We start from the raw sequence: 8,638 nt of genomic DNA, 5'->3' as shown, positions 1-8,638 counted from the left end.
GTAAAGTTATGAAATGATAGGTTTCTAAAAATGTTTGAATTTTTCAGTTACATCGGGAAATATAAATGACAAGTTTTCTTCTTCGACTGTGCTTTCAAAGCTCATGTGAGCATGAAAGTATATTCTCAATAGTTTTAGATAGACTGAAGAAACTCAGAGTGCTCCAGTCCTTATTGTTAAGCTTAGATAAGAAAATGAATTTAGTCTGGAGTAGTTTTTTCTTTTCTTCTTCTTCTTTTTTTAATTTACACCAAAGTCCTTCTTTTGGAAGATAAGAACTAGTCCAAATACTTGAAAGTTAAAACATCTCATAACACTAATATTTTGTTAGACTTTGAAGAGATATAGGATTTGACCTTTAAAAATATTAAGACTGGGTAATTACTATAAAGGATATAGAGTAGTGCTTTTTACCAGTCTGAGTTTTAGAGCTTGTTTTGACCGGAACAGTTTGTTCAGAGTATCTTTGCTGTTTATATGATTGAAGAATAAATTACTTGAAGACAGAAAGAAATAGCATTACCTGACAGATTCAAGCATCACCTGTAACAGATAACATTTTTACACAAATAATTTGATTTAATATTTTAGAGAAACTACAGCATAAAGATGATACAGTGTTTGTACACTGATTTCTTGAGGTTAGTATTCTCAGGATAAACAAGGCTACATCTATGTATTTTTTTAAGTTATTACTCTTTAGCAGTTTTAAGACCAATCAAACTCAAGCTTTTTAAATGAAAATTAAAATTGAAATATCTCTTCCTTGGAAGAATATGGCTGGAGGTCTAAATATAATTTCTTCAGCCACAGAGTTACATCATCATTTTTTCCTGTCATTTCAGGATTTTGTTATTACACATCAATTCAACTTATTTTTATCAATATTTAAAAGAAATGCTAAAATTTTTAAACAGTCGATGATAGTATGATACTTTTTAACCATATAACAAGCAAAACTCAATTGAAATGAATACCTTTCAATGTATAGACAGAAAGACAGAGCTAGAGCTGAATTCCTAGTGATATAAACAGAGTAAGAGACCAGGAGTCAAATTGTTTGAAGTATTGATTCAAAGTCTAACTAATTAATAAGAACTCGAGAAATAGTTTACTTTTATGGTGTTAAGTTGCTTTGTGTAAATTGTGGAAGCATTGCTATATTCACCAATAATCAGACTAAATTTATTCACATCTCAAGCAAAACAAAGAAGAAGCTTAACATTTTTAGAGATTTTGCTCTACTCTTTTCAAGAGATTTATCAGTGTGACTTCCAATATTTCCTCTATATATTAGTGTCTATGTTTCCAAATGTAGCAATGCATGAAATTGTTAAAGTCTGAGAATCTTTGAGAGAATAAACCTCTCTTCAGTGAACTGGAAATGGCAAAACTGCATTCTGGAATCACCAAACTCTTTTAACTTTCTGGCAGGGAATATGAATATATTTCATATAATGATATTGGGTGGGTCTAGATAGTTCAGGCATTGAGTAATCAAGTACATGACATTTTCCAAAATTATAGATTTCAAGATGCCATCAAGGACTTAAATGATCTTTTGAAAAAAATAAAAGTCATCATAAGAAAAATCAGAAATCTGGTGGTGGAAAGATCATAAATAACTTGGTTATCCTGTCTATATGATGAGATATGTTCAGGAAAAAACATATGATAGAGTATTATGAGAAAAATCAATAAAGCAGATATTTGTCTTACAAATCCAACCCAAATAAAGTTTAGTAGAAATTTCTATTGGCACATCTTTATTTTTTTGCTTGTTTGTTTTTTAGTACTTCTTCTTATCTTGCTCCAAAACAGGCTTTAATGCATGTTTTTGGAAAAAGGAAAACATTTCTTCAAATAATTTTAAAATAAATATATTTTTGGATTTTAAAAGTTTGGAAATTTATTAAATTGAAGACTTTAAAGGTTATAGTCTCGAAATATAAAAAGATCTTCTGAAGGACATTTTAAGCGTTAATGTTAATACATTATTTGCAAAGTTCATGACTATAAACTAGTGAAACAGTTTATAATTGACATAGGAATATCCGTGTCATTATTTTATCAGTATACATTGATATTATTATTTTATCAAAATAGGCATACATGTCTATGAAAGAAAATCTTTTGTCCTATACCCTTCTGTGTAACTACCTATTTTCAGGAAAATATTTATTTTCAAAATGAAAAGTCTTGAATAAATTACTTGTATCATTTCCTGACCAGGCTTTAGTCATAAATACCATATGCATGTGTTTGTTTCAAATCCTAATTTAAAGGACTTAGATGGAATGTGTCAAATTTCTTCCATTCTGAGTGTGAATAAAACCCTTACCAACACTTGACAAGTGTAAATGATGCCAGGCATTTATACAATTTAAAAACTTGCTAAATTATCTAGTTCTTTTAATGTTATTTACATCTGAATTTACCAATCTAATTACATTATGTGTCTTAAAATGTTTATTTATTCATCAAGCAGTTTTATAACATTACATGTTCACATTCAGAGTGTCCTTTGAGAAATAAAAAGCTGGGGTCTCAATTTCAATGTAACAGTAGGTTGTAGTCATTCCAGAGGTGCTGTTTGTAATAGCATCTCATAGCCCTCAGGCCCCAATTGTTATGCATGTCAATTCCTTCATCATAGGACCCTCATGGTCTCATGAACATTTGAGCCTGTACCATTTGTATAGATTTTTTAAATTTACCCAACAATCATGAAGATGGCACAGGACTTGGCAATGTTTCATTTTTTTGTAGTAGAGTCACGGTGAGTCAGAGCCAACTCATTGGTAACTGACAATAAAGTCCTATTATGGGAACGAGGTGAAGGTAGGATAACTTCTTAACCACAACCAAATACCTTAAAGGAGTGAGTCTCTGGACCTGTAGGCTAGGTACATAGTCGAGGGGATTACAAACTCAACTGGTATAACATAATTCACAAAAACAATGTTCTGCATCCTACTTTACTGAGTAGTGACTGGGGTCTTAAAAGCTCATGACGGACCATCTAAGATGAAATTATTGGTCTCTCCTCATCTGCAACAAAGAAGAGTGAAGAAAATAAAAGGCTCATGGAAACAATTAGTCCCAGGGACTAGTGGACCATGGAAATCCCAGCCTACATGACCCTGAAACTAAAAGAACTAGATGGTGCCCAGCTACTATTACCAAACACTATTAAAGGGATCAGAATTGGAGATCCTGTATAAAGTGGGAGAAGAATGAGACACAAAACTCAAAATCTTAAAAAAAAAAAAAAAAAAAAAAGACTAGGCTTACTGGTCTGATATGAATTAGTGGAACCCCTGAGGCTATGGTGTGGCCCTTAACCACCCTTTGGGCCTACAACTGAACTCACTCCTGTGGTTCAACTTTCAGCCAGATACACAAACTTATGAGGTGAACAATAACACCAGAGAGGTAAGCACCACAGGACAAGCAACTAAAAATGATGAAAGGACAGCATTTGCCCAGGAATAAACACAAAAGGCAGGAAGGAATAGGAAATAAGGATATAGGGAAATGGCAAACACAGGGAGGAGGTGTGAGGAGTGCTGTTACATCATGGGTATTGCAATAAATGTCACAAAACAGAATGTGTATGAATTGTTGAATAGAAAACCAATTTGTTCTGTAAACTTTCACTATATATATATATATATACATATATATATATATATACATATATATATGTGTGTGTGTGTGTATATATGTTTGTGTATATATATATATACACATATATCATAAATCTTTCTCTATATTTATATATATATATAGAGAGAGAGAGAGTACTGTTACAGTTCTACAACTAACAATTCTACAGATAAAAAAATACAGTTTTTATTTTTTTGCTTATAATTTGTGTATATTAATATTGTTTGTCTAATGGATATTATTAATTTATTCCCATCAACACATGATACTCAACATCCCTAATTAGAATTCTGAATGATCTATGGAAACATTTGTTATTATCATTGGAGTGGCCTATGAAAATTACTTGCAACCTAGTCATTCTGCTTTCAAGTTTGTTTGTTCCTTTATTATCTATTCCTGTCACCCCATATAGTGTGGCTTTCTAACATATTGTACAGATCCCATGATCTCCAAACCCAAAAATCAATTAAAACAACTACAATCTTAACAATGAAAAAGCTTTGGTATTTTTTCCCTTCTTTGAGAAAATAAGAGCAGGATAAATAATTGGTCAGGCCTCTTAATGATCCTTATAATCAATAGTTGTTTGTCCTAATCAATACAATAGCTTAATGTCTCATGGTCTTCTCAATTTTCTTGGTACTACGCAGATAGATTGGAATAATGTAATACTATCATTATCCCTGAAACTATAACTAGTTAGTATCCTTTAATTTTCCCTTAATTCCTAACTCTCTTTTGTGGCCTTTTTTTTTTTTTTTTTAATAATGAAGTTAAAATACACATATACGCTTACTACTTTTCCATCTTGAATTAAAGTTATTTTGTTTTCCTAAATACATCAGAGTTATTATAAATGCATTTGTGGTAAGCCTAACATTGATGTTTTGTAGGAGAAAATTTTCCTTAGAAAGGAACAAACATCATCAAATTTGTACTCTTTTCTCTCTTCTATACAAGTAGAGGATGTAACCAAGATGTACTAATAATTACTGATGATTAGAGTATGACAGTGAGAAACAAAGAAGGTGCATCAATAATTGTAAAATATGGTCATGATGAAAGAAATGACATCTGCAACCACATGATAGAATTTTGCAAGACCAACAACTTATTCATTGCAAATACCTTTTTTCAATAATATAATCAGTAACTATACACATAGACCTTGACAGAAGGAATATATAGGATTCAAAATGACTACATCTGTGCAAAGATGTAATAGAGACACTCAATATTATCAGTCAAAACAAGGCCAGGGGATGAGTGTGGAACAGACCATAAATTACTCATATTCAAGTTAAAATTGAACTGAAGAAAACTGAAACAAATCCATGAGTGCCAATGTATGACCTTGAGTATATCCCTCCTGAATTTAGAGACCGTTTGAAGAATGTATTTGATGAATTGAACACCAGTGACTGAAGACCAGACAAGTTGTGAAATGACATCAAGAACATCATACATGAAGAAAGCAAAATGTCGTTGGAAAGACAATAAAGGAAGAAAAGACCAAAAATGGATTTCAGAAGAGACTCTGAAACTTGCTCCTGAATAGAGAGTAGCTAAATCAAAAGGAAGAAATGATGAAATAAAAGATCTGAGCAGAAGATTTCAAAGTACAGCTAGAGGAGACAAGGTAAAGAATTATAATAAAATATGTAAAGACCTAGAATTAGAAAACAAAACAAACAAACAAACAAACAAACAAACAAAAAAAAAAACAGTGCATTTCTTAAGCTTAAAGAATTAAAGAAAAAATTAAAGCCTTAAGTTGCAATACTTAATGATGCTGTGGGCAAAATATTGAATGATGCCAGAAGCTTCTTTGATGGAAGGAATACACAGTCTTTTTAACAAAAAGAATGGGTTGATGTTAAATCATTTCAAAGCGTTGCACATGATCAAGAACCTGTGGCACTGAAGGAAGAGATCCACTACACCGAAGGAATTTGTGAATAACAAGTCCCATGGAATTGATAGAATTCTCATTGAGATGTTTGAACAAATGAATAATATGCAGGGAGAGCTTACTTGTTTATGCCAAGAAATTTGGAAGACAACTGCTTGGTCAGTCGACTGGAAGAGATCCATATTTGTGCTCATTCCAAAGAAAGGTGATCCAACACAATGCTTAAATTATCAAACCATATCAATGTCACAGGCAAGTAAAATTTTGATAAAGATAACTTAAAAATGGTTGCAACAGATGTTGCCAAAGAATTGCCAAAAATTCAAGCCACATTCAGAAGAAGGCTTGGAATGAGGGATATCATTGCTGATGTCAGATGGTTCTTGGCTGAAAGCAAAGATACCAGAAATATGTTTACATGTGTTTTTTTGATTATGAAGTGCCTTTGGCTGTATGATTCATAACAAATTATGGATAAATTGCAAACAATAGGAATTCCAGAACACTTAAATGTGCTCCTAAGGAACCTATACATAGAACTAGAGGCAATTGTTCATATAAAACAAGGGGATAGTAAATTGTTTAAAATCAAGAAGTGTGTCTGTCAGGGTTGTATATTCTTTACCATACTTATTCAACTTTTATGCTGAGCAAATAATCCAAGAGGCTGTACTATGTTAAGAACATACTATCAGGATTAAAGGAAGACTTCTTAACCTGTGATATGCAGATGGCATAAACTTACTTGCTGAAAGTGAAGAAGACTTGAAGCATTTACTGATGAAGGTCAAAGACTACAGCCTTCGGCATAGATTATACCTCAACATAAAGAAAACAAAAATTCTCACAACTGGACCAGTTAGCAACATCAAGATAAGTGTAAAAAAGATTGAAGTTGTCAGGAATTTCATTTTACTTGAATCCATAATCAATGCCCATGGAAGCAGCAGTCAAAAAATCCGAAAATGTATTGTAGTGGGAAAATCTGCTGCAAAAGACTTTGCATGTGTTAAAGAGTAAAGATGTCACTTTGAAGACAAAGGTACACCTAAACCATGCTCAGTATTTCCAATAGCCTCAAAAGGAATGTGAAAGCTGGACAGTGAATAAGAAAGACTGAAGAAGTGATACATTTACAATGTGATGTTGGAAAAGAAAATATCATGGACTCACAGAAGAAAGAACAAATCTGTTTTGGAAGAAGTATAGCCAGAATGCTCCTTAGAAATGAGAATGGCTAGACCCTGTCTCACATACTTTGGTCATGTGAAAGGAATCATTCCCTGGAGGATGATATCATACTTAAGTAGAGGGTCAGCAAAAAAGCAAAAGACTCTCAATGAGCTGGATTAATACAGTGGCTGGGACAGATATTGTGAGAATGGTGCTGGACAAGGCAGTGTTTCATACTGTCATATATAAGGTCCCCATGAGTCAGGCAGGGAGCTCTGGTGGTGCAGTGCCTAAGGCATTTGACTGCTAACCAGAAGGCTGGCAGTTCAAACCTACCAGCCACTGCTCGGAAGGAAGATTGGGTAATCTACTTCCTTAGTGATACTGCCTCAGAAACCCAAGGAGGAGTCACTGTGAGTCAGATCTGACTCAATGGCAGTGAGTTTGAGAATGAGTCAGACACTTAACAACATCATCAACATATAAATAGATTCAGAACCAAATCTTGCTTACTTAGAGATTATCAGGGTAAGATTATTATATCAAGGATATATTTTTCTCAATACAAGACATCTCAAGATTCAAGTTTGATAGAGAGTCTAGGCAAAAATAGTCCATTAATCTTTTTTTTTTTTTTTGTCTTTAAAGAGAAGGCAAGAATTGGAGGTTAGATGGAAATAGAAGTAAATAGACCATGTGATACATCAAGGTTCCAGCTCTACATTTTTAAATGTTCAAACTTTGCATCATGACATGCAATGAGAAATATGTTACTATAGGACTGTCTACACAGATGGCCTTGAAATATTACCTCACATAAAAACAATATACAGCTTTCAGTACTGCAGAAGCTAAATCTTCATTTCTGTCATCTATTTCTTTGAGTTTTAGAGCTTAGTTTGATGAAGTCATTATAATGATTTATTCATGGACGTTGTATTGTGCATGGAGTTGCTCAAGAGCCACATAACTGTGTGCGATGAAATATGTGGCAGGTGGTGATTCATGATTCCTCAGTCTTTTGTGGGAAGGACAAAAAAAAAAAAAAAAACTTTTTAAGTTTTCATGGAGCTTAAGATTCTGGGGTTTTGGGAAAGTTAGCAAAAAGGATGGTGACTCTTGATGATGAGTTGGAATGATAACTGGCCACAATGTTCCAGAAAAGAGTCCTGGTGGCACTGAGAGGTATAGTCTACACTTTTGGATATGCTAAAGTGTTAAAGAGGGCAGTTGAAGGCAGCACAAACTTGCAGTTTAGTTAGATAAGGCTTTGAGACCTACTATAAGAATCCAGGCAGCTCTGGTTGCATAGTTCCTAAGGCACTTGACTGCTAACCAGAAGGCTGGTGGTTCAAACCCACCAACCACTTCTCAGAAGGAAGATGGGACAATCTACTTCCGTAGTGATACTGCCTCAGAAACCCAAGGAGGGGTTGCTATGAGTCAGGCCAGACTCAACGGTACGTAACAACAACAACAACAACAAATAAATATCCAGTATGCTGGCTAGAGTCATGGATTACAACTGCTTCAATAGATGATGATTTGTAACTCTTTGAACAAAGATTCCCTTAATATACAAATAACCAGTAAAAACCGGTTTGTGTGAGTCAGTTCTGTCTGATGACAACCCTATGTTTGTCAGAGTAGATCTCTGTTCCATAGGGTTTTCTGTGGCTGATTTTTTGAAAGTGCATCACCAGATCTTTCTTCTTAGTTATCTTTGGGTGAGTTCTTTCTGCCTTTCAGTAAGCATCCAAGCACATTGATCCTTTTCACCACTCAAGGACTCCAATATGTAAATAGAGTGATAGGAACAAATACGATCCTCAAACTTGAAAAGCAAACAAAAAAATGGTAAAGCGGAAAAAAAAAAAAAAA

The 8,638-nt window shown here is 33.6% G+C and overlaps 1 protein-coding gene across 1 annotated transcript in view; it reads left to right on the top strand.

The window, feature by feature from the left end:
- The window catches only part of CSMD1 (CUB and Sushi multiple domains 1), a 972,765-nt gene that overhangs the window by 452,934 nt on the left and 511,193 nt on the right, over window positions 1-8,638 (top strand). The window lies entirely within an intron of this gene.

Source organism: Orycteropus afer, unplaced genomic scaffold, assembly GCF_000298275.1.
Source record: "Orycteropus afer afer isolate SDZICR_OR568_19922 unplaced genomic scaffold, OryAfe1.0 scaffold00125, whole genome shotgun sequence".
Lineage (NCBI taxonomy): Eukaryota > Metazoa > Chordata > Mammalia > Tubulidentata > Orycteropodidae > Orycteropus > Orycteropus afer.
Note: the sequence above shows the minus strand (reverse complement) of the source record. Positions and strands in the feature narration are given on the sequence as shown.